The sequence below is a fragment of the Peromyscus maniculatus genome, chromosome 7, assembly GCF_049852395.1.
Source record: "Peromyscus maniculatus bairdii isolate BWxNUB_F1_BW_parent chromosome 7, HU_Pman_BW_mat_3.1, whole genome shotgun sequence".
NCBI lineage: Eukaryota > Metazoa > Chordata > Mammalia > Rodentia > Cricetidae > Peromyscus > Peromyscus maniculatus.
Genome location: NC_134858.1, coordinates 44,981,557 through 45,009,436, shown reverse-complemented (window position 1 = coordinate 45,009,436; position 27,880 = coordinate 44,981,557).

Genomic DNA, 27,880 nt, shown 5'->3' with positions numbered 1-27,880 from the left:
TGTTACCTATGGTGGGACGCCTTGCTAAGCCTTGATGCAGGGAAGAGGGGCTTGGTCCTGCCGCAACTGAATGTACCAGGCTTTGCTGACTCCCCACGGGAGCCCTAACCCTTTTGGAGGAGGGGATGGAATATGGAGGGAGAAAGGCTGAGGGGGAGCAGGAGGAGGGATGAGAGGAGAATCTGTGGTTGGTATGTAAAATGAGTAAAAAATTTCTTCAATAAAAAAAAGTTGTATGTATGTCTAGGCTAGGACTCTTCCCTGAACTTCAGACTCATGTAGTCAACCTGCTACTTGTCACCACCACTTGCGTGTGTATCAGCCCCCCACCGCAACATGCCTCTAACTGAACTCCATGTTACCTTGGCAGATCATTCCCTCCCATAACCCTACACGTCCCTATATCAGATAACAGCAACTCCAATCCTTGAGTTAGCTGGCGGAAGACTTGCAGTCATCCAAATCTCCTCCTACTGCAGTGCCCTACACCCAATCCTTCAAGGAACCCTTTGCCTCTCCCTTAGATGTAGACCAAGAATGGACCCTCTTCTTCCACGTTTCCTGCTGTCACCCAGCTCAGAGACACACCGACACCTAAAACTGGCTCTGAGAATCCTCCCATTTGATCTTCTAAGCCCCACCCACACATGCTCTGCCCAGCTCCTCTCTCATGGTAGAAGCTGAGACCCAGCATAAGCTGAATCATGGGACTGCTCTGTCCCTGCCCCCAAACAGTCCTACCTTTCTCTTTTCCTGCCCCTCCCCTCACTGTCTCCTGAGGAAGGTTAGGCTCACCTGGGAGCCTCTCTCACCTCCCTCTTCCCCAGACTCCTCAAGGGTCTGTCTCTCTCACATCGCTAGGATCCAAAGATCACATGCTCATAGGTCCTTTTGTTACTACCCAGTCCAAAAGTACAGGTGTATTGGCACATACTCGCCACATCTCCCTGCCTCGTTTTCAGATTTTTGGAACAGTGCCTTGCACCGTATAATACTTCATCTGGAGATGTGTTATAACTAACTGGTCAGCAACACAACCTCAGGCTGAGAGCACAGTAGCAGGACACCTGCCTAGTATCCGTAGGCCTTAGGCTTCATGCTTCATCCCTAGCAACACACACACACACACACACACACACACACACACACACACACACACACACGTAGTGCCAAATTACTTGAGCTGTGTCCCAGATCGACTGATGGACAGTCATGTGATCTTATATAACTTACTTATCCTTCCTGTGCCTCAGTTTCTTCATCCTTAAGATGGAGTAGTTGTAGCCATTGAACTGGGGTGTGCATGTCACTTACAATAATGGCTGACATAAAGAAAACACTGAGAGTTCCAGCATCTGGCTGTCATGTTTATTGTATGTCTTTCCAGACAGAACACAAGTCTGCTCACGGAAGGAAGTATCGTATGTTTTGTTCTTTGCTCTGTTTCTCAGTTCCTGGGAAAGCCCCTGGTACTTCTTAGATGCTCAGTGAATGCTTCCCCAATGAATGGAGTTGGTGCTCGGGAGAAAGGTCAAATACAGAATGAGCGGTCTCTCTATTCTTTTCTTTAAGAAGCAGTGCTTGAAGTTTCAAAAGTGATGAAACAGAATAGAGAGGCAGGAAAAGTCAGAATGCCAAGAGAAACCTAGAATTGAATTTTAATTTTTTTTTTATGTCAATAGTGATGGGACAAGCAGAAGACGAATGAACAAACCAAGTCAAGAAATGGCCAGAAACCCAGGCAACACTCAAGACAGGGCATCATCTTACCAACCCGTGGAAAGGAAAGCTTTAAGATGGGGGGCAAAAACTAATAACGCTGGGACAGGTTAAAGCCTGGCTAGGGCTCTGGACTCAGCCTGGCGGTGAGCACTGGTTAATTTCAAAAGATGAAACTCAGTAGCAAGGAAAGAGGGATGCCAAGACCAAAGTACATCAAGGAAGGGGACGTTGACTGGCCCTGAAATTGAGCATCAAAAGCCAATGGGAACAAACAGAAAAGGAAAGATACCAAAATATAGCTGTCCCTCATAGTAGCAGCCAAAGTCCTTTCCAAGTCTTCCCAAGGCAAACATTATTATAGCATTAACTATTTATACATATAATACATTTACTGACCACAGCTTCGGTAGTAAGTGTTTTTACAGGTGGAAGTGAATCTCTCTGTGTGTCCTTCTGTATTCTGTCAGAGAATTGTTTCCAGAACAGGTACAATGTGAGCATCTGTGTACATAACCGGTTTGCAGGCAAGGTTAGCAATCAGCCTCCACAAGCTCTTCTCTCATTTTTCCTTCCTCATAGAATTCCAAACTGCTTTGTGGTCTGAGTCCATTAAGTGAGTATGCCCAGACTGAAAGGGAAAAACAAAAACAAAAGACAAACAAAAAGCATGTTCTAAATCATAGGAACTATTAGTGTTCTAAATTCTTTCAAGGCAGCTGAAACAAGTAACCCCAGTTCACCCTTTTCATTATCTGTCCTGTGGCACAGTAAAGGGACGAGGAAGAAGTGAATGTTTCTTACCAATGCCCACTGGGGGTGGCGAGGTGGTACACGACACACTGGGTCTTACAGGCTCCCTTTAATGACAAATAGAACAGTGGGAGAGTGCAGAAGCCAAACCCTTGGAGGCCTCTGGCCCACACAGAGCAGAGGCCAAAAGAGTGTGCCAGCTTCCTGGAATTGTGCACTGGAGTTAAATCCATAACACTCACAACCAGGTTGTAAATTTTAGGCCATAGTTCATTAACTCCAGAAGTTCGAAATGATACCCCCTGCTCGCCCAGTCAATGCAGCTGAGAGTTTTCCCGGTGTGTGATGATCCATCAACAATTGGATTCCAATATCTTTTGCTTCATTAATAGAGTCACACGGGCCCCTCCTGTGGAGCTGGGGAAGGCTTCTGCTTCCAAACCTTTGTCGCTGGGCTGGGATGTAGTTTGAGCTTCCAGCTACAGGCAGACCCCTAGTACACCTGTTCCTGACTTCGAGTCCAGGGTCTCCAGGGTGACCAAAGTCAGCAGCAAAGGCCTTCCATGGCATGTTTAGCTTTAATGAGATGGTTGAACAGTGACTCATGGTGGTGCATATGGTAAGAAGCCTCACATAGCCTATGGCCATTTTACCCTAAGCGTATCCCATCTCATCTGACCTTAGCAATTACTCGGTCTTGAACCTGGTTAGTGAAAGAATAGAAGATAAACCTTACTCAGCTGAAGAATCTGCATTGTCTCTTGAATCTCAACCTGTGGTTTTGTTGACTTTCAACCCAACAACCTTCCATAGGCTAAGGCAGAAATCTATCCCATCTGACGAGGTCCCTAAGGAGTCACCTCCCTCACACTGGCCAAGTGGTCGTCAGCTTCCAGAGGGGAGCTGGAACTAAGCTTGCAAGCATGTGGTTTCTTGAGTCACAGCCAAGAAGCAACCCTAGTCTCAGAGTGTGTGGAGCTAAGCTGGTCTAGAACAATCAAAGGCATAAAAGCCAGAGATGTGAGCATCACCTGTGTTCAAGAAACAGCTGCCACTATCCAAATAGAAACCCCCACTCCAGCACTGGCTCAGGGTCAAGTTTGGATATGGGAAAAAAATCAAATTAATGTCAAGGGTTGGGGCAGTCCAAAATAGCAAAGAGCCAGGGCATGCTTGAAGGCACTAGACACAGAGATGCTTACGACGGTCACTGCATGATGCATACTGGTTCAGCCTTGCTAATGGTACTGGTGAAGTCAAACAGAATCCTGAGGCAACCTGTTCCCTCCCCACAGCCCCTTTCTCCAGCAACTGACGAGAGTTGGAACAATAAAGGCCCACAGTACAAACAGAAGGGCACCACCGCCTCGATTTTCAAAACCTTTGTGAAATTCAAATAAGGTTCTTTTCCTTAGCAACCCTGCCCACTGGGAATTCTGGTTTTTTGGTTGTTGTTTTTTTTTTTTCCTTCCCCCAGCTCCCAAAGTCTCCTGCTTTCTAAGCTACTAAAACAACACACATTGTAGCCCCCCTAAATGCCCAGTGCCCAAAAGCCGCAGCATCGTTTTCTGCCTCCTGTTAATAAATTGTTCTTCTCTTTGCACAGCAGAGAAAAGATGAAGACAAAATTGGGGGGAATTATTTCCCAAGTATTGTTTCTCTAACAATAGCAATCCTTGCTCCTGAGAACTCTGTTTTGCTTAATATGTTCTTTCGGTAAAGTGGGAAAATGTGACAGTGTAATAACCCAAAAAGCAGCATGAAGTACCTGATTCCCCCAAAGTGTCCACTGAGAAAACAGACGAGAGTTTCCATCAAGAAGGAATCGTGCGTACTGAGAGAAGGTAAGTGCACAAAATCAGGGTCTGCAATAAAGTGGGGTCCAGACGTCAAGGATTAAATGTTTGGATTCTCTACTTCATGGTAGAAGTGTTTGTGGGAAGAATGGGACTCCCTGTCTTTACTTGATGGGGTAGCGCGCGCACGCACACACACACACACACACACACACACACACACACACACACACAGCAAATATATACCTTCCTCACAGAAAAGAAGGAAAATTAGCTGCTTTAAGTATCAAATAGCTTCTGGACAACAAAAACACACCAAGACCAAGAAAAAAATCAGAGCAGATTTCAGTAACCATGGGCTTTAGAGCTAGGTATTGGGAAGGGTATCTAGACATCCTGAGTCTTAACCCCTGAGACTGGTAACCAGTGGTATTTGAGGGATGGAGTCAGGAAGTTACTCTGCAAATCAGCTCCAAAATCTTTCTTTTTCAGAGAGAAGGAATACACCACATCGTCACAGAGATGCCCTTTACCGTCCCTCTTTCCTAGTTCCTAACTGATACACACATACCTTCAGAACACATCATGTGTGAGCATCACTTTAGTAGGAGATGAGAGAAAGGGAAAAGGGTGCTTATGAGGGTTAGATGGAGAGAAGAGGCAGAGACTCAAATAGAAGTGGCCAGAGGCTGATTTGCTATGGTGGGATGGTGGGAGAAAGGACAAAAGTGCACATCACAATTGAATGGCAAAGCCGGCAGGTGAAGGCAGACACAGGATGAAATGATGCTGTCAGTCAAGGGCTATAACATGTGGGCAGGATACTATGTCCTGTCCATGTGGACCTCCATGCACTGGTCTCCTCAATTCTGCATCTTTTCACACATAACTATGGTGCCTCTCATCACACAGGCTAATTGCATTTTTTCCCTTCTCCTAGACTTTGGGCCTGGCCCTCGTGTGTTTTGTTCTTGAGCTGTAGAGGGAGAACGAGTGTAACATCTGGGGGCTGCTCTGCGTACCTCAGCCATTGTCTTACCCAAGACAGGCACAGAGAGACACACAGACGAGAAAGGAACTGCCCTACCTGCTTCCGGTGTTAACCATCCAATCCGTCTAAGCTCTTTCCATGTTCTCTCAGTACCCCACCCTGCCTTCTCTCATGCTCAAGGCCAGCAGCATGATTGGACAGTGTTCTGCTGGGTAAATCCCCCAGCCCAAGAGCTATTTGGTGTGGGTCCATGAGCAGTGTTGAGCTCACCAGGACCACCGGCTCCAGCAAGTCTTGCCCCATTCCCAGATTGACTCCCTGCTACATTGCCCACGTTCTTCCTCCAACACGCATGAGTCAATTGTGTTAGATGGGCAAAACAGGATGCAGATGGTGCGGGGGGGTGAAATGCTTCCAAAGCCTTCATTTCTCCCTAAGAAGAGAGGTAACATATAGGATGAAGAATGCAGAGTAGAAGGTGATTGGTGTCTGTATGAGACAAGGCTCTGCAGTGAGATCTATATACGAGGGCTCCGGCGCTTAAGCAAAATGAGAAGTCCCAGAGTCCAACCTTCTGCAAACTGGAGAGCCTGAAAAGGCAGTGATGAAATTCAGTCCAGGTATGATGGCCATGGAGAGCCAAGGGAGGCCACTAGGATAGGTCGCCTGGAGTCCCGAGGCTGGAGAATCAGAAGCTCTGATTTCTGAGGCAAGAAACGATGGCTTTCGACTAGACATTGGACATATCATCTCACACTCTCACTCTGAGATTAGGGAGCACTGTGAAAGAGCCAGTGAAGAGACGGTAAGAAACAGAAGTTGGGTGGGACGGCTGTGAAACAGTATCTTCTAGTTAGGAGATCTGTTGCCCTCGTGAACTCACAACAGCTCTGGTTGCCCGCACAAGATCAAACCAGTTAACACTCCATCACAGATGGAGGAAGGGCGAAGGACTTGGAAGCCTCCACCCTTAACTCTTGGCAGGGGTTGGCTACTGGGAGAGAAAGAGCAATTTTTCTTCAGGGGTGTGGCCCATGGTAGGTTGCCCATGCTCAAGTGGATGGTCCTTTACCTATGGGCCTAGAGGCAGCATCGATTAGACTCAATGGATTAAGTAAGGGATTGGGAGGAGGAGGTAGGGAAGGTTTTGGAGGAGTTGGGGGTGGGGAGTAGGGACAGATATGATCTAAATACATTGTTTCCATGTATGTAACTGCCAAAAAAATTTTCAAAAAATGGGTAGAGGGGACGAAATGAACCTTTACTCTGTTTCTTGTTCTACCTGTCCTCAGTGAAGTAGATCACACCCACCCTCGTTGAGGCTACCAGGAAACACCCTCCCAGGCATAATCAGGCATGAAGCTGATGCCCAGCTCTCTGGGCATCCCACGGTCCAGTCTGGTTGACAACTTTATGAGCACCATCAGTGAGCTCCAGATGAAGTGATGTCAGTGATAAAAGGAGCTTACTTTGGGCTGAGGATCTCGGGGGAAGTGTCAGAGAAAAGGTGACTTTGAACCGGATCTTGAAGGATAGAAAGGTTTTGCAGGTATGGAGAAAGGGAGGAGGCAGGAGAAGCCCCTCAGGCTGGGGAGGCGGGGGATCCGGCTGGGAAACCTTCCTAGGAGTTATGAAATCACCTTAGAGCTGTGAGAGTTTTTTGGCATGGGTCCATATGCAGCGTGTGCACGTGGGGATGGGGGAATCTCCTCCTGAAAACCTAATTTGTCAACACCCTGGGCTCAGAGGAGAAAAACAGAAGCTAGCGTCTCGTTAGCTTTGAACGACCACAGTCCCTTGCATCGGCGTGGCTGCTGTGACTGCGGCGAGGCCTGTGTAAATAGCGCCGGATGGGATTGTAGCTAATAGGGTTATTAATACCTGTCACATCCCGGGATGGCAGAATAATGTGGAGGTTTTCTACTATAGATTAAAACCAACCAACGGGGAATTTTCCGAGGCTGGCAGTCACAGCTTTCTCTTCAGACAGCTTTTCCTCCAGCCATGCAGACGGGGGTAAGTAATTGTCCCGGGGAAAGGTTTGTCACCACGGTAAACGCAAAAGCGGGAACAAGCCTGCCTCGCTTATCCTCAGGCAAGAACATGGGTATTCAAAACTCACAGACAATCCCAAACCTCCCAGCAGCCTGTAGATGTGACCTCTTTCCTGGCCCAGATAGTCACCCCAAAGAAAAGCCACCTTTATTTGAGCTTCCCGTCGTTTGCTCTTGAGTGGGAAGAAGACAGAGAGCTGGAGAGAAGGAACCAGACACAGGGTTGAGAACTCTGCAGGTCCTGGGGCCCTGCTGCTCCATTGAGCAGAGCAGTTCCAAGCAGAAAAGGGCTGGTGATACTCTTGTCTCCTCTGGGCCTCTTCCAGAACCTGGAGTGTGGTCTTGCTCTTCCATAGAGATCTCCAGAAGTCCCAGTGAAGGGGCTGAAACAGCAACAAATAGTGCTGTGGGGACAGTCTTGATGGCTTCTCCTCCTGTGGGACGCATCAAGCCCACGTCATCCAGAAGAACTTCCTTGGGAAAACATGTCAGTGAGAGCGTTAGCTTGATTTCACCTTTGTGCCCTTGCACTCCCACGCAGGTGTCTCAGGAGACCCTTTGTCCTGCTGGCCTCTCCAGGCCTGGTCCACTCCCCTTTGCCAAAGCTCGCCAGAAGAAGGCTGTAAGTGTCTGGGGCTTAGACAGGGCTAAAGGACATATGCTATTGCCCCTTAAAAGCTCTCGGCAGTGGGTTAGTGGGCAGGGGTTCACCTGTCAAATGCTCTGGTTAGGCCTGCCTGGGGATACAGAAGGAAATGTGGGACTCCTGGTGTTCTCTATAAATGAGATTCTGTACCACAGTTCCGTCCCTGATCCCTGGAGAAAATCAGGCCTGCTTGAGAAGGCTGGGCTCGTGGTTTTTGTTGTTGATGTTGTTTTGGAGATAAACACTTGATACTACCTTTATTTGGGGGTCCTTCATTTCCCTTTGTGTATGACACTGATCCCAGGCCCCAAATTCTTCACTTTCTCAGTTCCCCACTGTCATAGATTGGATTGAGTATCTTTGAAATGGATAGATGAATCTCTGCACAATGCCCATTTGACTATGTTTAAAGGCAGGACCCTTAAGGAAGCAGTGGAGATTAAGTAATGCCCTAGGGACAGGACCCTAACCCAAATGAACTGGTACCTTGGGAGAAAAGGAAAGGCCACATGATGAAAGTGTCTGTGAAGAACACAAGCATTATGTCTCTCCAAAATCCTTGTTGAAATCTAACCCCGGTGCTGGTGATATTGAGAGGTAAGGCCCCCACTAAGTGGTTAAGTCTTGAGGACCCCACTCTCGTTGATGGGGTAAGTAGCCTCTTAAAAGAATCTCAGATCAGGTCTCCTTGCCCCTTCCTCTTCCTTCTGGGTGAGGGCTAGGAAGAAGGGACCATCTCTGAAGCAGAGATCAAACCTTCACTAAAAACCACATCTGCTGGAGGCTTGACCTTCAACCTTCCCAGCCTCCAAGACTCTGAGTAATAAGGTCATATCATTTAAGAATTACTTAATTCTGTAGGGTACTTATGATATAGCACAAAAAAACCAAGACAGTAGCCATCTTCAAACTAGGAAGAGAGGTCTCACCAGAGGCCAGCACTGCAGACATTCTTATCTAGGACATTGAGACTCCAGACTTAGAGAAAATGAGTTTCTCTTTTTTAAGCTCTCCAGTCTGTGCTACCCAATCATGGCAGCCCCAGCTGGCTGACACACCTGCTTCGCCCTAGTATCTTAGAGGGAACGAAGGAGGGCCCTTCCAATCCTAAAGATCAGCACAAATTAGTGCAGTGATTCCAAGGCAGTGTTGCCTAGGAGATAAGGACATGGACTGGGCCCACAACAAGGCTGTCTTTTTCTCACCGTATCCTTTTCATGGTCGTCTGTCCTGTAGGAAGAAAATTGTACAATTGCCCTGCAGGAACGATGAGGTGGATACCAGCACACAGTAAGCACTCAATGGCATGTTATGTGTTCAAGATTATTGTTTTATTGGCCCTACTGTGGATCAACAGAATGACCTTGGACCTACTTTTCTTCTATGTAAATAATAAAGATAGATGCTTCCCATCTTCCAATTGTTGGTATTCTGAAGGGAAACCGTGGTGGTTTGAAAGAAAATGGCCCCCAAAAGGAGTGGCACCAATGGGAGCTGTGGCCTTGTTGGAGTAGGTGTGGCCCTGTTGGAGGAAGTGTGTCACTCTGGGAGTGGGTTTTGGGGTCTCCAATGCTCAAACTACACCCAGTGAGACAGACCCCTTCCTGTTGCCTTCATATCAAGATGTAAAACTCTCAGCCCCTTCTCCAGCACCATGTCTGCCTGCATGCTGCCATGTCCCACCATGATGATAAACTAAATCTCTGAAACTAAGCCACCCAATTGAATGTTTTTTCTTTATAAGAGTTTCTCTGCTCATGGAGTCTCTTCACAGCAGTAGAAACCTAACTAAGACAGAAGCAGGGACAAGGAAGAAAAATGCCTAAGAAGTATGAGCTCATTTTTGTTATTTCTATTATTACTGTTACCTTTAGTGGCTCTTCTACTGTATGAGTGATGCCCCAAGAGTCCCCACACTCTGCCTCTGGTTTCTTCAGATGCCTCTTAGGTATGACCAGACAGAGGTCTGGCTGTATCTGCTGCCATTTCCTCTTAGAAGCTTCTGTTCCCCCAAGGTGACCTTTGCCACCCTTGCCCAGTGGTACAAATAGCTGTGATGGGCAGAAACTAGAAATCTTGAGTAATGCAGTTAGACCTTGGATATTTGCCCCAAAGAGCCTACACACTGCTGAGTCCCCAGCCTGTGGTGCTCTTGGGAAGTGACCTGCCCTTTGGAGGTAGCATGGAGCAGAAGGAAGTAGCTTTCGTCATCAGATGTTATGAATGTCACTCAGGTGCGCCTTCAAAATGATATCAGGGTCCCAACTCCTCTTTTATCTTTTTCATTGCTTCTTGGCCACCATGAAATGAATGTCTTCCTCTGCCATGTACTGGCACCATGGTGTCCATCCTTGCCGCAAGCCTGGAGGTAGCCACACCCAGCAACCACAGACTTACACCTCTGAAACTGTGAACCCGGCAAGCATTTAAAAGTTGATTTATCAAGGAGGTGGATCTATCTTGGAGGTAAATCACTAGCTTGGGTGCTCTTTGGCGTCAATTCTTAGCATTTAAGAAGTCTCGGTGCTAGAGAGCTGCCTGACTCTTGTGCCTTCTTTCCTTATTCTTGTCCGGTTCTGCATCAGCCAAGGGTTGCACTCTTGCCTCTCTGCCCCTGATAGCAGAGCCTAACTGTGATGGCAACCAGGGGCAATACTTTCAGAGTACAGCTGACATCCAAATCCCAGCTGTCTTGTTGGGAACTGAGTGACAAGCTTGCCTTCTGCATCCTCAAGCTCTCAGGTAGTATGGGGGCTCCTCCTCAGCAGGTCTACAGAAAAGGCAAAGGCCAGCTGCTGACAGCCCTGGAACTGATCCTGGGCACTCAGCCTTTTGTGGCCCATCCCCCTCTCAACTTCCTTCCAGAAAATACTCTGCCCATCCCAGCAGCCAAGGAATCATGCCAACCGCTAGCCCAGAGGGCAGGGCTTCACGGACGCTTCTAAATGATTCATTGGCTGGTGGAACCATCTAGAAAGTACATCTTTCTTGGGTCCCAGATGTCCCTGAAAGCACAGGAGTGATACCTGCAGTTGTCTGGTTTCTCACTCTTGCTGTCTTTGACAATCTCTCCCTCGTTGACCAAGGGGGGGTCAGGTGGACATGGGAGGGAGAAAGAGTTAGGGGCATGTATTCACAATGGCTGGGTCCAGTTCACAATAAAAGACCTCCACAAATCCCCTCCTTCTCTCCCTCCCCACTCTCAGAGAGAGAGAGAGAGAGAGAGAGAGAGAGAGAGAGAGAGAGAGAGAGAGAGAGAGCAAAATCCAAAATCAGCAAGTGACACTGGTATTAGTCCCAGGACTCTCATACATGGAATGATGTAACAAGCTGATAAAGAAGCACACATAAGGAGTGTTATTTCTGAGTGGGGACAAAGCACTCAATACTGCCAGGATGAGCCTCCCCGCTCCCGGCCCCCCTCCGCCCTCTTGGCTGTTTACAGTAAAACTTCATCACAAGCTGCTATTAAGCTTGGCAGTTACTGTAAATGCTGCTGTCCCTGTTGACTTCCACAGCCCCAGGACATTTTATCCAAGACAGAGTGGCTTCAACGGAGACCCAAACCTCCACTCGCTTCTCTTCAGAAAGTAGAAAGTGCCCTAGAGAGAGAGAGAGATCAGCCCGTCCTCCAGCTGGAGAATGTCGGCTCCCTCCCCTCACTCAGGGCTGTAAAGACGATAATGAAGTCAGCAGGGCTGGTGGGATAGATTCCAGAACAAAATGAAAAGCAGTTTGGCCATTATGAGGAAGGCCAGAGAGCATCATCCGACCTCTTCTATCTGTTTTCTCGCCACCTTGACGGAGGGAGAGAAATAGCCTATTCTGGGGTCTATAAATGAAAACTGGACATGGGAGCAGGGTGAATTGTTTGGGATGGGGAGGCTACAGCGTCTGCCGTCGCCTGAGCGATTGTGACAAGATGAGGAGTCACCTGGAGCAGTCAACCATCTTCGTCTTCACCGGTGTGCTTCCTTTCCCCAAAGAAGCTTCAACCTCTAGATAGAAGCCACCGAGGGACTTGCTTAAAATTCCCTATGATTAATTCATGGCATTTATCTCACTTTCATCTGAATTTTAGAGGGGAGGCAAAGCTCAGCACCTCGCCCAACATCCTAAAGCCAAGGCTCCTTCGTCTCCACACAGCTGGTGCCTGCCGCTGTGCCGGGCACAGACATGTCCACTAAGCTCCGCTTGAGTGCATGTTGGCTGCCAAGTGTGAGGCAGACATGGGCAAAGCGGTGGCCTTCCTAATGAGAAAACCTGGGGTCAAATCCTAGCCCCGCCATTTGATAGCTCCATAACTTTGAAGCATTTCATTTCTCTGAGACCCAATTTCCTCTTCTGTAATTTGGGGGTAATAATGCCTGCGTGATGAGGCCATTGGGCAGATTAAATGAAATAAAGATGTTAAAGCGTTTCTCCCAGTGTCTGGCACACCAATAAATCTTGTTGGATCTGAATCTGAGGGATCAAATATTGACCTCCCCAAGCCCCAGAGAAAAATGCCCGTGCCTCTGAATAGAGCACTGTCAGCAACAGGGATTATCTGCTACAAATCCAGGGTCAGCCATCACCGCCCCCTCCCCAAGCGTCCCTGAGCCTCTCTCTATTTCCTTCCTCCCACTCCCCAGATGATGTGTGCTCTGAGAAAGCTAACGAATTTTAATATCATCCTAAGTCAAACATCATTATGAAAGTAAACCAGCTTGGAAGAAAAAAAATAAAAGCACAGAACACATCCCAAGGCCAAATGTAAATGGTTTTTAGATTCCCCATTATTTTAAGTTACCTATGCCCAGGAGATGCTGGGAAGACAACCTAAATTCATGCAGATAATCAAGAAGTGATCATCTGGATGACTTGCTTGTACAGTGTATAAAACAAAGACCCCCCAGCTTGACTTCAGAGAGACTCTCCCCCTCATATTGCAAGGGGCTTGTGATGGTTCAGGGTAGGGAGAGTAAGTGGGTAGATGTTCCCAATTTCTCAGTGTGGAGAGGTCTGTGGCCATGGCTAGTATTCTTAAGCAGTGGAGGGGTCTCATATTCCAGGAGCTTCCAAATGCAATAATTTGTTTAACTCTTAAAGTGTGCATGGTCTGTGTCTGATGTGTATATGTGTGTGTGTGTGTGTGTGTGTGTGTGTGTGTGTGTTATGTATTTGTGTGTATGTGCTGTATGTGTGTTTGTGTGTGAATGTATGCATGTGTACAGAGGCCAGAGGTTGATGTCAGGTGTCCTCTATCCTTCTCTACCTTACCTTCTGAGTCAGAGACCCTTCACCGAAGCTGGAGCCTACCAATTCAGCTACACTGGCTTGCCAGCAAGCTCCAGGGATACACCTGTCACTGGAGTTACCAACTTCTCTCATCAGTTACATTGCAGTTTCCAGTTCATGCTATTTTACCCAGCTTCCACGTGTGGATCAGGGACCCAACCTCAGGTCTGCATATCAGTACTTTATCCAGTAAGCCATCTCCTCAGCCCCTGGGATTAGTTATTTATGCTGTTGTGACCTAAAAGTACTTGAAAGAAACAGTTTATTGAAGGAAAGACTTATTTGGCTCACAGTTTCAGAGGGTCTCGGACCATCTTGGCAGGCTAGACATGGTTCTGTGCTTGTCAGGAAACATGAGGTAGAGTTAATCAGGAAATAGGAAGTGTGTCTGTCAGTACTAGGGGCTGGATTATTTTCAAAGCCTTTCCTCCAATGAGCCTACTTCTGCCAGTCAGGCCACACCTCCTAAAACTTACAAAGCCCCCAAGATAGCACCACCAGCCAGAGAGCAAAATGTCAAACCGTGAGCCTATGGGGGACATTTTGCTTTAAAATCATAACATTTCACCCCTGGCTTCCAAGGTTCACGGCTTATCTCATACCTGAAAATACATTTAGTTCAACCTCAGGAGTTTCTGTAATTTTAACAACCCCAACACTGCTCCAAAAGTCCAAAATCTCTTCTGAAACCCAGAGCAAGCTCTTAGCCATGAGCCCCCATAAGAATCAAAAAGACAGTTGCATACTTCCAACATACAGCTGCATGTAAACATTCTCATTCCAAAAGAGAGGAACAGAAGATTTGCAAGGAAAGAATGACCCAAAGCAAGACTAAAGCCCAACAGAAAAAAATCATCAAATCTTGTAGCTTCATGTCCAGCATCTGGGGCACATGGTGGCATGATGTGGGCTCCAATGGTCTTGGGCATCAGTGAGTTATGGCCCTACTTCCTGTAACATCTATGGGTTTATCTCTTAGGCTTACTCCCCTCAGTACCTGCAATCCTCCTTAGCACTCATCTCACATTATAGACATCAAAACATCCTGAGGTCTTCATTATAACTTGAACTTCCCCCTCAAAATTTCATGCATAGCCCATTCAGGGGCTCCTGCAGGGAACTCAACTCCATTGCACATTGTATAGTCTTTAAGGCTTTCCTTAAAAGTCTTCCTGCAAACCCCCAAGATCCTTCTACTAGTCAGGCCCTACTTCCTAAAGGCTCCATAGTTCACCAAAACCATGACATCAGACATAGAGCAAACATTAAACCATGAGCCTATGGGGAACATTCCTAATTCGAACCATAACATACTCCCATGGTATTCTATCTTAGCTAGTTTTCTCTTGCTGTGAAGAGATGCCATGACCAAGCAACTTACAGAAAAAAAGAGTTTATTGGGACCTTGCTTACAATTTCAGAGGATTAGTCCATGATCATCATGGTGGAGAACATGCCGGAAGGCAGCCAGGCATGGTGCTGGAGCAGTAGCTGGGAGCTTGCATGTTAAGACAACAGCCACAAGGCAGAGAGAGAGAACTGGGATGATGTGATCTTTTAAAACCTCAAAGCCCACCCCCATTGTGACACACCTCCCCCAACAAGGTTGCACCTCCTAATCCTTTCTAAACAGTTCCACACCAACTGGGAACCATACATCCAAATATATGAGCCTATGGGGACGATTCTCTTTCAAACTACCACACATTTCCTTTGTGTTGATATCAAAAGATCAATCCCAATGGCTATACAGTGCTGTTAGGACACATTTGCCTCATTAGTGAGTCAGTCTTTCCCTGTCTTATACCATCCACTTTTATTTCACATTTCAAGTCACTGAATTATTGTCTTTTCCAGTGTAGAGTGATCCCAGAGAATGTTTGCTACTTGATATTTTATCAGTAGTAGTAACCAAGCCTAAACCGCAATAATACTCTCCTGTATGCTTAAAATATGCTAGCTCCAACTCTTCCTATGAACCTCTGCAGATTAGAATAGACACTCAGTGTGGATGAAGAGTGGTTAAGAGCACTGGCTGCTCTTCCAAAAGATGTGGGTTCAATTCCCAGGACCCATACGGCAGTCCACAACTGTCTGTAACTGCAGTTCCAGGGCATCCTTTACACCCTTACGTATATATGTAGGCAAAATACATTAAAAAACAAAACAAAACCAAGAAGTACCCAGGCTCTAACCTTCAGCCCTGCCCCTGTATAATATTGCTCAGTGGATTATAGGCTCAACAATAGCAGAGACTTTCAGTGACACAGCCCACATAACCAGGGAGCCTGACAGAAAGCAGATCCTCACTAAGCACTCACCTCCTCACCCCTTCTAGTTTCTCCCTGGCTTTGAAACTGGGTTCTGGTGTTTGTGTCTGGAGCATCAAGCTTCTGGCTTTATCCTGCAGGAGGGTGTGTGATATCAAACTTCAGTTATGCCACCCTTAAATATGTCTATTTGAGTAAGCGGGTTTTTTTTTTTTTTTTTCCGATCTGAGCATGTCTTTGAAATCGGTATAACATACCTATCATTCAAAATGTTTGTTTGTTTGTTTGTTTGTTTTTGGTGTTGCAATTGAACCTAGTGCCTCGTGCATGACAGAAAAGCACTCTGCCACTGAGTTACAGTCCCCTGTCCTCTTTATACTTTGAAACAGGCTAGTCTTGAACCAATTCTTCAGCCTAGGCTGGCCTTGAACTTGCAATCTTTTTGCTTTAGCTTCCCAAGTAGCTGCCATTACAGGCTTCTTCTGCCAGGCCTGACTGCAAATTTGCTTAAAGGATTAAATTATGTGTATAAGGTCCCTTGCAGAATTCCTGGCACATAGATCAGGTTCAGCAAATGTTATTCCCTTCTCTCCTTTCCCATAAATAGGGATGTTGTCAAGAGTCAATGGATAACTTAAGTAATGTTCCTGAATATTTATGCCACCTAATAAACAGCAGCTCCTCTCACCATCCCCAAGTGCACTGGGTTGTGAAGGCAAACATTCACAGGATTATGCTAGGTGCTGGGGAAACAAAGATGAATAGCTCTTGCCCTCAAGGTGCTCATGGGTGGAGGACAACCCATCCAGCTAATAACAGTACAAAACAAGACAATGGGAACAATAAAAAACAAGGAAGGGGGACTGTGAGAAATACTGGGGGATACTTACTTTTGTGACCATCTGACTCTTATATGTACATGAATTCTTGACTTGGCTCAGCCAGCTTAGGTCCCCCAACTAGGCCAATGACATCATTGATGGACAACACCCAGCTCTACAGACCTTCAGCATCAGTAGGCCATAGAAGACAGAATGTTAGGAATGGAGTTTTCCAAAAGCAACTGGCAGACTCTTCCAGGACATTCCTATCCTGTCCTCCTCCCACTTCTTCTGGTCCTTTGACCGTGTCAGGGGCCAATGCTAACTCTTTTCTCTTCCATGGCTCACTCTTAGATAGTCGGGAGATGCTTTTGTTTAAAGCCTTCCACATTATTTTGTGAAGGAAGGGGAAGAAAACTAACTCTGTCCTTTGTGTCAGGCCCCTTCCTGGACATTTTATAGGTTTGTTCATTTGATTCTCACAATAGCTCTATGGGATTTGGAAATACGGCTTCCTCCATTCTATGAGGCTGGAAACAGATCAGAAAATATTTGTTTGATGATCGCTAGTGAGGAAGCTCACAGGATGGCTCTGTGGATAAAGGGCTCTTGCCACCAAGTCTGATAACCTGAAATTGATCCCTGGGACCCTCATGGTAGTGGGAAGAGAATAGACTCCAGACAGTTGCTCTCTGACCTCCATACACACAGCGCGCGCACACATGCACACACACACGCGCGCACACACACCAAATAAATAAATAAATAAATAAATACATAAATAAATACATAAATAAATAAATAAACAAATAACTTTTTTCTTAAAAAAAAAAAAAGGTAGTTTGTGAGTAACTAAGAACTGTCCGGGAGCAGCTTGTGTAATTGTGAAGGTGGTGAGAGTGATATTAAGAGTTAAACTCCAGTCTGTGGGGGCTGGAGAGATGGCTCAGTGGTTAAGAGCACGGCTGCTCTTCCAGAGGACCCTGGTTCAATTCCCAGCACTCACATGGCAGCTCACAACTGTCTGTAACTCCAGTTCCAGGAGATCTGGCATCCTCACACAGACATGCATGCAGGCAAAACACCAGTGCACATAAAATAAAAATAAAAATAAATAATATTTAAAAAAAAAAAAGATCCAGGCTGTGGGAAGGTGCATCTATTGATGATTGTCCAAGGGTGCAGTCTGTTTGCTTTGCATAACCCATTAAGTGGCATCGTTGCCTGTCTCTTCCTCAGGCAAGGGCGTCAAGTAAGTGATCATCCACTGGGACCCAGATGTAGAGTGCAAACATTTCCACAAGTGTCCTGCATCCTGCTAACATACCAGCACCTGCCCTCTACAGAAGAGAGCATGGGGTCTACCACTAAAGACAACCTCCGGCCTGCCAGCTCTCACAATTAACTCTTCACAGGAGAGTGACAGCCCCCACTTAATGCCCAAGGAAGCAGAGAGCAACAAGAGGTAAATAGATTTCCCTAAATAATGGAAGTGCCAGAACATAGATTTGAACTTAGTGTTCTTTGGCCCAGAAACACAAGTTCTTTGCATTGTGCAGGCTGCCTTGAAAGAAAAGACTTGCTCAGAAACATGCAGACAGCTATGTGGTAGCAGAACCAAGGACACAGCCAGCCTCTGACTCAAAGAATTTCCACTGGCTGTCTGAGAACAATTCTGGGGAGCTCTTGGTACAAAGCAAACCATGTCAGAATATAGCAACCTAAAACAGAAAATATCGCGGATTTTGCTCAAAGCCCGCCAGTTGGCTGGGGCTTGGTGTGGCCTCTAGTTGGTGTGGGCTCAGCAAGAAGAGCTTGATTAGACCTGAGGGCTCTACGTTTGTGATGGCTGTCATTTGGAAAGCTCAACCAGGACTGTTGACAAGAGTTCTGGAGTCCTCCTCACATGGACCTCTCCATAGAGAAGCTTGGGCTTCCTCACAACATGGTGCCGGCTTCCACAGACAAGTATATTAAAGAGATTTGCAAGGTTTCTTCCAGCCTGGTCTTGAGAATTCCAGAATGTCACTTTCGCTAAATCCTATAGGCTCATCCAATCATAAAAGGTAGTATAGATTCAAGAGAAGAACTAAGTCTAGGGGCTAACTCGGTGGGTAAAGTGCTTTCTTTGTAAGCAGAATGGTCCAAGTTTGATCCACAGTGCTTGAATAAAAACAGCTGAGTGCTGTGGTGCACACTTGTAATCCCAGCACTGAGGCTTGGAGAGGCTAACAGGTCAATTCCTGGGACTCACTGGCTAGCAAGCCTATTTGATGAAGTCCAGTCCAGAAAGAGATCCTGTCTCAAAAACAATGGATGGAATCTGAGGAATGACAGCTAAGATTATTCTCTATCCTCTATATGCATGAAATGCACACACACACACACATACACACACACACACACACGCACGCACGCACGCACGCACGCACGCACGCACGCACGCCCGCACGCACGCACGCATGCACACAAAGAGTGGAAAGTTTAGGCTTTCTCTGTATGGGATGAGTAGTGAAGATGTTGTTGCAATCTTCAGATTCACTACAGGGACCTTAGTTTTAGAAGAAGAAAAAAACTCATTGGCAGCTTCCCAAAATAGACTTCATTCAACTGTCACAGCAGCAAACTGCCTTGCTGTGCAGATCATGCAGTGCCCAAAGGTGGGGGTTGGGGTGAGGGCCTGGCAGGCATGCTCCCCCCCTGCTCTGCCGTGATATGGTAGCCAGGACAAGGTGAGCTGGTTCCCAGCCCAAAGCATTAGGGCACATCAGAATGTTGGCTGACCCTCCCTAACCGAAAAAATTCAGCAGAGCTAACTCCATCAGCTCAGCATCTGGTCTCCATGCACTTCCAGGCTCCAGCCAGACCCTCGGCCCCTCTCTGTCACAGGTACTAAATTCCCCTGGACATGCATGCCAGCAGAAGCCAGGGTTGAAACACACTAATAAATCCATCTGAACACTGTGCTCTCCTGGGGCCGATCAGTACTTCAACTCTAGTCACAAAAATAACATACTGTAAAAGACTGATTAGTCATCGGATAATTGAGTTCTTAAATGTCAAAAACAATATCGAATGAATATTCAACAGATCATGCTACTGAAACTTACCTGCTCCATCAACAATGACTAACATTTTCCCCCCATTGTTCTTTCCCAGAAATTATGGTAATATGACTTTTCTAAGGTGATGAATGTGGTTCTCTGAAAACATATCGTCTTACAGGTTAATGCACAATGTGTTGGTTAAGAAAAACTGCTCAGGAGTGGGGCTGGAATGCATCTTCCCGCATTCACTTCACCTCCCCGTGGGGATGGCGAGGGCATCAGAGTCAGCTCCTTCCAGCCACAGACACACTTCAGAGCTCTGCTCTTTGTGAACGCTACCCCTGTTTGCCTGTATTTACTTAGTTGTTCCCTGGGACCTGAGGGGATGTACTGCTTCCAATGCAATTTATGTTTAAACAACGTCTGAGGTTCAAGTGCTCTTGGAGGCCGATGTGGAACTAAATTTTCATGGAAAGTTAGACCAAATGTATGTATGAGTCTTCTTCTATGGTTGTTTGAATTCACATATATATATTCACATGCACACTTGTGCACACACACACACATATGCTTGAGGTACTGGGCTTGAAGTTGTGTTTACAAGGCATTTTCTGAGCCTGAAATCCAGAGAGAGGGAACTCCCCCATGCAGACCCCGCTTTCTGTTAGCCTGGCCTCTGGCCTCGGCAGGTGTTGTTACAGCTGGAGCCAGGAGCAGCTTGGTAGGGGAGAGCCTGGTATTGGGTTCAGGTCTCAGGCTCTACAGTGTGTCACAGGCCTTGCTCTTGGTGAGAACATCAGGATCTGCCAGGCAACAACTGCTTTTCCAGCTGGACACTGTCTGTTTCTGGAGCTGCTCTACCTCTTTCTAGCCAGAAGTGTGTCGCCCTCTGACTTTCCTCAGTCCCAGCCCAGCCTAGCCCAGCCCAGCTCAGCCCAGCACAGGCCAGCTTAACTCCAGCCCAGCCTAGCCCCAGCCCAGCTCAGCCCAGCACAGCCCAGCTTAACTCCAGCCCAGCCTAGCCCCAGCCCAGCTCAACCCCCGCCAGCCCAGCTCAAGTCCAGCCCGGCCCGTTCCAGCCAAGTCCATCCAAGCCCAGTGCAACTGGATGTGGAACCCCAACGCGTCCCTGGTCTCTCCCTGGTATCCTGACACATTCCGCATCCTGTGTGTAAGGCCCGAATACAGTACAGAAAGTGCACCCCTGAGGTTCCAGGGACTCCCGAGAGACAGAAGAGGAGATTGAAATCATTCCTTCACCCCAGAATTTCCTTCTGCCGCTTCCCAGCTTCGACCACAGGCTCTGCTTTGTGCACGGGTCCCTAAGCGGTCGGTGGCAGCCAAGCAGCAGCTGATTCGGGCGGGCAGGCAGACAATCACTGAGTGCCAAGCCTGAGCAGGGCTCTCCCTCTTTCTCCAGGAGCAACCAGGGTGTGGGGAGGAAATAGCAACCCTTCACCTCCCGCGGCCCCTGCCCCGGAGGGGCTTACCGACCATTTTTAGAAGAAAGGCCCCGTGGATTGCTACCCTGAGCAATTGCACCAGCAGGCAGGTTCCTCCTGCCCACTTAGGAGGGTTTGAGCTCAGCTGCCCCCCCACAGGGCCCACTGGCTGGAAATGCAGCTCCAACCCCTAACCCCAGCCAGCAGAGTGCTACAGCAGAGGGCTTGAGTGTTCTCACACTTGTTTTTAATTACTGCAAAAAAAAATATGTCATTGTAAGAGGCAGCGTGGTTCTCAGTTACCCACACTCAGATTGATGCTCTCCATGTGAAACGGTTAGCACAGACATTTAAAAACAATTAGGACAGTGGCAAGTAGCTCCAAGAGCTGGCTGTGGAGGGAGCGGGGGAAGCCAGGCCATTAGCTCACCAGATAACTAAGTTGTTTGTACTTTCGACGAGGGGAGGGAGGTGATTGGTTTCTTTAATATTTTCCCTTTGATGTCAGACAGGAGCTGAGAAGACAGGCGCACGCAAGCGTATACGCTCACACACATGAGCTGTGCGCCAGGATAATAAGACAGATGCATTTTTAATGCTTTAGGAACCCTGCAATGAAAAGGCTGCAGAGGGGCTGCTGACATGCGCAGCAGGTTGGAGCCATGGAAGGGATGCTGAGAATTGACTGAGGATGTGAGCGAGGGAAGGGGTATGGGTGGGCCCTTGCTTCTGCCTCAGCCCTCTCATACAAGCCACATTGGAGAAACCAAGGAATCTGCCTTCCAGAAGGGGCCTGGGAACTGAGCAAAGGTTTCATGGGAGCTGGGAAGATGGATCAGTGGGTAAAATGCTTGTTGTGCAAGTTTGAAGGCCTGAGTTTGAATCCTCAGTACCCAAGGAAAAAGCCAGGAGGGGCAGTGCTGGGGGGGGGGGTGGCACACGGACAGACAGATTCTTGAGGGCTCCTGGCTGCCCAGTCAGTCTAGGCAAATCAGTGATCTCTGGATTCAGAGAGAGACCCTGTCTCAAAGAAAAATAAAGTGGGACAGACTGAGGAAGACGCTGACGTCCACACATATGTGTGTGCACTGGCATGCATATGTACCTATATGCACACATGCACACTCACATTCATGCCTACACATATACATAACACACACATACACACACACACACACACACACACACACACACACACACAACCTCAGGGAGCCAGGTTATATTGTCTTGCCATTGTACCTCACTTCCTGCTTCATTAAATTGTCAGGTCAGTCCTGCAGAAGCCTAAGGAGTCTTTCTAGAGTCCTCCTGTTAGGTTTCCAAGAAAGAACAAGAGATGAGCTGTGACTACTCCACTATGTGTAGACTAATTGTGTCCTAAATGACATGTATATGTCCTAAACACCAGTACCTCAGAGTGTGACATGACTTGGAGATAGGGTCTTTGTAGCAATCAAGTTAAAATGAGGTCCTTAGGATTAAGACTGCGATCCACTATGACTAATGACCTTGTAAACGAGAACCACCAGAGAGTGACAGAAACACTCAGGACCCTCTAGGAGTGATGTGGCTGCAAACCAGGAACTGGCCACCATGAGCATCCAGAAAAGGACAAAGATGAGTTCCACCTAGAGTCCAGGGGAACAAGATTCTGGACTCTCAACCTCCAGCATTGTGGTAATGGAATGTTTCCATTCATTTAAGCCACCCAGATTGTGGTCCTTTGCTATGGCAGCCACAGGAAACCCATAGACTGCCTAGAACCACCCTCCTCCCCACCTTCTCAAGGAGAAGCCTCTGAAGATGGTGTTGTGGTAATCCATGACGTTCCCACATGCTTATCCAGCAAACACTTATTAACAAGAATGTGAGGGGAAAGGTAATAAAAAGGCGCAGAAGAGGTGAGGAATTCCGGTGACCAGGTGGTGGCTCTGTCCGGTTGGGAGTCCTGAGAAGACACCAGTTCTGACGGCTGCTCTACAGCATCTCCTCTCACAGCTTTTTCCTGGGCTTTCTCACCGTGTTCTCTGTGGTCCTTTCTCATTGTGGAAAGAACACAGGTTTGCAGAAAGTGTAGTCTCAGTAGCAAAGCTGTTTCCCAGACCAGCTGTGTGAACCTGGTAATTAACCACCCCAAGACATCCCCCCTCACTTGTAGAGTGTTAGTTACTTTCCTTCTTCCTGAGACCGAATACCTGGCAATAAAAACGGAAAGGATGAAAGGTTAATTTTGACCCAGCTAGAGGGAATGGAGTCAGTCATGGCAGAGAATGCATGGTGGCCAAAAGCCTAAGATTGGCCATTCACAGGGACTGGAGAGATGGCTCAGCGATTAAGAGTACTGGCTGCTTTTCCAGAGGACCCGAGTTCAATTTCCAACACCCACATGGCCGCTCACAACCGTCTGTAACTCCAGTTCCAGGGGATCCAACACCCTTACACAGACACAAATGTAGGCAAACACCAACGCAAATAAATAAATCATTTTAAAAATTGGCTATTCACATTGCATTACTCACCAGGAAGCAGAGAACAGATAGGCAGTGGGGCCAAGCTGTGAAAAACTCAAGACCCATCCCTCAGTGGTCCACTTCCTTCAACAAGGCTTCACCTTCTTAAGGTTCCACCACCTTCCAAAGCAATACCGCCAACTGGTGGCCAAGTGGTCAAATGCGTGAGCCTATGCGGAATATTTTACACCCAAACTACCACCTGTAGGCAGAGGGCTGATTGGAAAATGAAATAAAGTAAAATATAATATGTGCCGTGGTGAGAGTGGTCACACTAGGAAGAGAACTCATATGTGCTGTCTTCTTGGATGACCAGCTATCATCCACAAAGATGTGCCACTGTGCCTTTCCTAGGCTCTGTGACACAGACCAATAGCTCAAAAATTATTTCCAGCCATGTCTTAGTGATAATTCTTCGTGCATATTCCCAACCTTTCCCCATTTTCTGTTTATACAAATTATAAAAAAATTAAAAAGGTGACTCTGAGTCTCAGATACAGCCATACTCATTTAGAAATGATTCTAGAATAATGCCCAGAGTAGAATCTCAATTAATGGTGTGGCCAGTACTATTCTGAACAAGGAAAGATGTGATTTTTCACCTCAGCTGTTGGCTCAAGAGTAAACTGCAGATCAAGCTCCTAGATGACACTTGCAGGACTCACAGTGAGCCCTGGGCCAGAAACAGAACCAAAGGAAAGAGCCTTGAACTAAAGGGGCAATCTGGTGGAAGCCAGCTGCTGCCCCTCTGCACAGCCGGAGCCAGACTCCAAACCTGGGTCAGCCTGGCTCACTGCCGGCCCTCAAGAAGCCAGCCTGCTTCTTGAAACACCAATGATTCTTTAATTTGCAGAGCTGTGGGCATCTCCATATGCCACCTTGGAGTGGGATTGTCTCACAACAGGCACAAGAGAATCGCACCTCGGCAAGGAGCTCAGTAAATTCACTGTGAAACATATTTCAATTCCAAAGGCAATTTTCTAATTAGTAACGACACACAAAGGCTTCGCAATCTGTGAACACTTCCTTCGCTGGAGCTGCATCCTGGACTATACTAAGCTTGAATATGTCAGCAACCGTCTTCCTGGTCCAAGACACAAGTTCTTAAAAAAAAAAAAAAATCTCAGGACTTTGGTTTGGATTGGAGTGTGGGCACATAGACAGTCAGGCACCAGGTCTGCCCCTCCCCTGAGGCCCATACAGGCTGGTCTGGTACCTCCCTGGGCTTAGTAAGCAAAGAGTGCATTCATCCATTTCATGCTCATCAAGGATTCCTCAGGAATGTGACCAAAAAAGACATAGTCCTTCTCCCTGAGGAGCTTAGAGTCTCCTGGAAAATGTGAAATTCCTGCACAAACAGTTGAGCCGTACAGAACAGGCCGCCATGAGGATTCTCACTAGACTGAGAAGCTGGCAAGGATTTCCCAGTAGAAGTGATATTTAAGCACAATGAGGTGAGCTTAAATTCCAACCATGTCACTTATCTTAGGTATAACTTTTTTCTAAATTAATCATACTCTCTAAGCTACCCAACCATTTTATGATGGGATTGTTTTTGTTTTATTTCTCTGGTTTTATTCACTTCTTTCTTTTATTAAGATTGTTCTTTGACAATGTCATACATATGTATCATAATACTGATTATTCTCATCTCCTACCCCTTTTTAAGTCTCTTTCATGCTCCCACCTACCCTATCTTTTCTCTACAAATCTCTCTCAAATTGCTATTTGTTTGGTTTTGTGTGCTGCTGAGTTTAACCAGGGCCGTTTGTGTGACCATGGATTTGGAGCTATCTGCTGAAGCCTGATGGGATCAGCAGAGGGTACTCAATTGAAGACAGTAACTATCCATAGCCTGTACGTTAGCAGTAAGAGGTGAGGCCCCAAAGCCCTTTTCCAATCCATGACTGTTGACAGGGCTAGTCTTGTGTAGGCCCAGTGCTAGTAACCACAGAAACCCATATGAAGGAGAGCACACCGGTGTTTGTCCTTCTAGGTCTGGGTTAGCCCATTCAGTATAATTTTTCACCATTGTTCATTCACCTGAAAATTTCCTACCTTTGCTTTTTTAATAGCTGAATCAAATTCCATTGCATAGATGTACATGTCATTACCCATTCATCAGTTGATGGATATCTAGGCTACTTCTGTTTCCTGGCTATTGTGAATAGAGCAGCAATGAACATGACTGTCTAACTATTTCTGTAGAATAGTGTAGAGTCCTTTGTGTATATGCCTAGCAGTTGTACATCTGGATCACACTGTAGTTTTATTTACAGTTGTTTGTTTTTAATAAACCCCCAGATTGATTTTCAAAATGACTACACGAGTTTACAATACCACCAATGATGTAAGGGTTACACTTGCCTCACATGCCAGCATTTGTGGTCATTTATAGTCTTGATGGCTGCCATTTTGACTAGGGTGAGGTGGAATCTTAGCATAGTTTTGATCTGCATTTCCCTGATGGCTGATTGTGGTGAACACTTTCTCAGTGTTTTCTAGCCACGTGCATTACTTCTTTTGAGAACTTTGCTTCAGATCCATAGACTGCTTTTTAAATTGGGCTGTTTTCTTAAAGTCCACATTATTTTTATGTCTTTGCACATCCTTGGCACTAATCTGTTGTCCAGTGCATCATCAGTAAAGATTTTCTACCATTCTGTTGGCTGCCTCTTCACTGTAGTGACATTTTCCTTTTTTTCCACACCGTGAGACCCCATTGGATGTTGTTGGTCTTATTTCCTGGACAAATAAAGTCCTATTCAGAAAGACCTATGCCTATAGGTTGAAGTGGACTTCCTAGTTTTCCTTGAGCAGTTTTCAGAGTTATCTTCCATTAAAGTCGTTGATCCATCTGAGTTGAGTTTTGTGAAAGGTGAGAGGTAGGGATCTAGTCTCATTTTTCTTCATGCATCCAAGCCCCCAGCATCATTTGTTGAAGATGCTTTCCTTTCTCTAGCATATATTGTTGGCATCCTTGTCAAAAAGCAGACAGCTTATGTGTGTGGATTTATATCTGAGTCTTCTTCTGCTGACCTATGTGTTTTGTTTTGTTTTGTTTTGTTTTGTAAGATAATTTGAAATCATGTATGGTGATAGCTCCCTCAGTATTCTTTTTGTTTAGATTGCTTTGGCTATACTGGGTCTTTTGTGCTCCCATATAAATTTTAAGATTATGTTTTTTTTGCTGTTTTTTGATACAGGATCTCACTACGTAGTCCTGGTTGGCCTCCAACTTACGGAGATTCACCTGTCTCTGCCTCTCTAGTGCTAGGATTAAAGACATGTACCACCATGCCCAGCTGAGATTATTTTTTATGTGTATGTGAGAAACAGTTCTGGAATTTTGATTGGGATTGCATTGATCTGCAGATTGCTTTTGGTAGGGTGGTCATTTTCACAGTATTTAGTCTTCTGATTCATAAATATGGAAGACCTTCCCTCTTCAGGTATCTTTATTAATTTCTTTCTTTGTTATCTTAATAACTTTTGTTGTAGAGGACTTTTTGTTTCCTTCATAAGGAAATATTTTATATTTTTAATGAGAAAATTTTAATATTTTTCTCAGTATGTCTGCCATTGGTGTACAAGGAGGGCTTCTTGGTTTTGTAGGTTTGCTTTGTACCTGTCCCTTTGCATAAAGTGTTGGTCATCTCTAACAGGTTTTGTTCTTGGGTGGAGTCCTTAGGATCTGTTATGTACAAAATCATATCATTTTCAAATTGGGACATTTTGACCTCGTCTTTTCATCTCTGTACCCCCTTTTATTTTATTCTCTTGTCTTATTGCTTTAGCTAAGACTTCAATTATTACATTGAATAGAAATGGAGAGTGTGGACAACCCTGTTTAGCTCCTGATCTTAGAGGGAATTTTTGAGATTTTTTTTTTCATTCAGCATGACATTGGCTACAGGTTTGTCACATGTTGCCTTTATTATGTTGACACATGCACCTCCATCCCAAGCTTCTCCGTGATTGATGTCAAGAAAGGATGTTGCATTTTTGTCAAAGTCCCTCTCTGCATTTTCTAGATGATCATTCAATTTCTGTCATTGAGTTCAGAGGTGATGAATCACATTTATTGGTTTACAAATGTTGAACCATCTATGGAACAAAAGCAACTTTATCATGACAGATGATAAATCCTGAATTCAGTTTGTAGTCATTTTTAACGTAATTTTCTGTTGATTCGTTGGCAGCCCAGACCCTGGGCATCTGCACTACCTTTGGTAGTAACCCATGGACATCAACACAGACCTTGACTGTGGCAGCACCATGTGGAGTTGGCTGCAGCTCCGGCCTGAACATCAGTTTGTAGTATTTTTATTACATTTTATTTCTATATTTAGCCTCTATTTCTCTATCTCTGTCTGTCTGTAAGTCTCTCTCTCTCTCTCTCTCTCTCTCTCTCTCTCTCTCTCTCTCTCTCTCTCTCTCTCTGTGTGTGTGTGTGTGTGTGTGTGTGTGTGTGTGTGTGTGTGTGTGTGTGTGTAGTTAGGTGGGTAAGTAAGTAAGCAGGTTGGGGAAAGATTTACAGAAGTCAGTGTT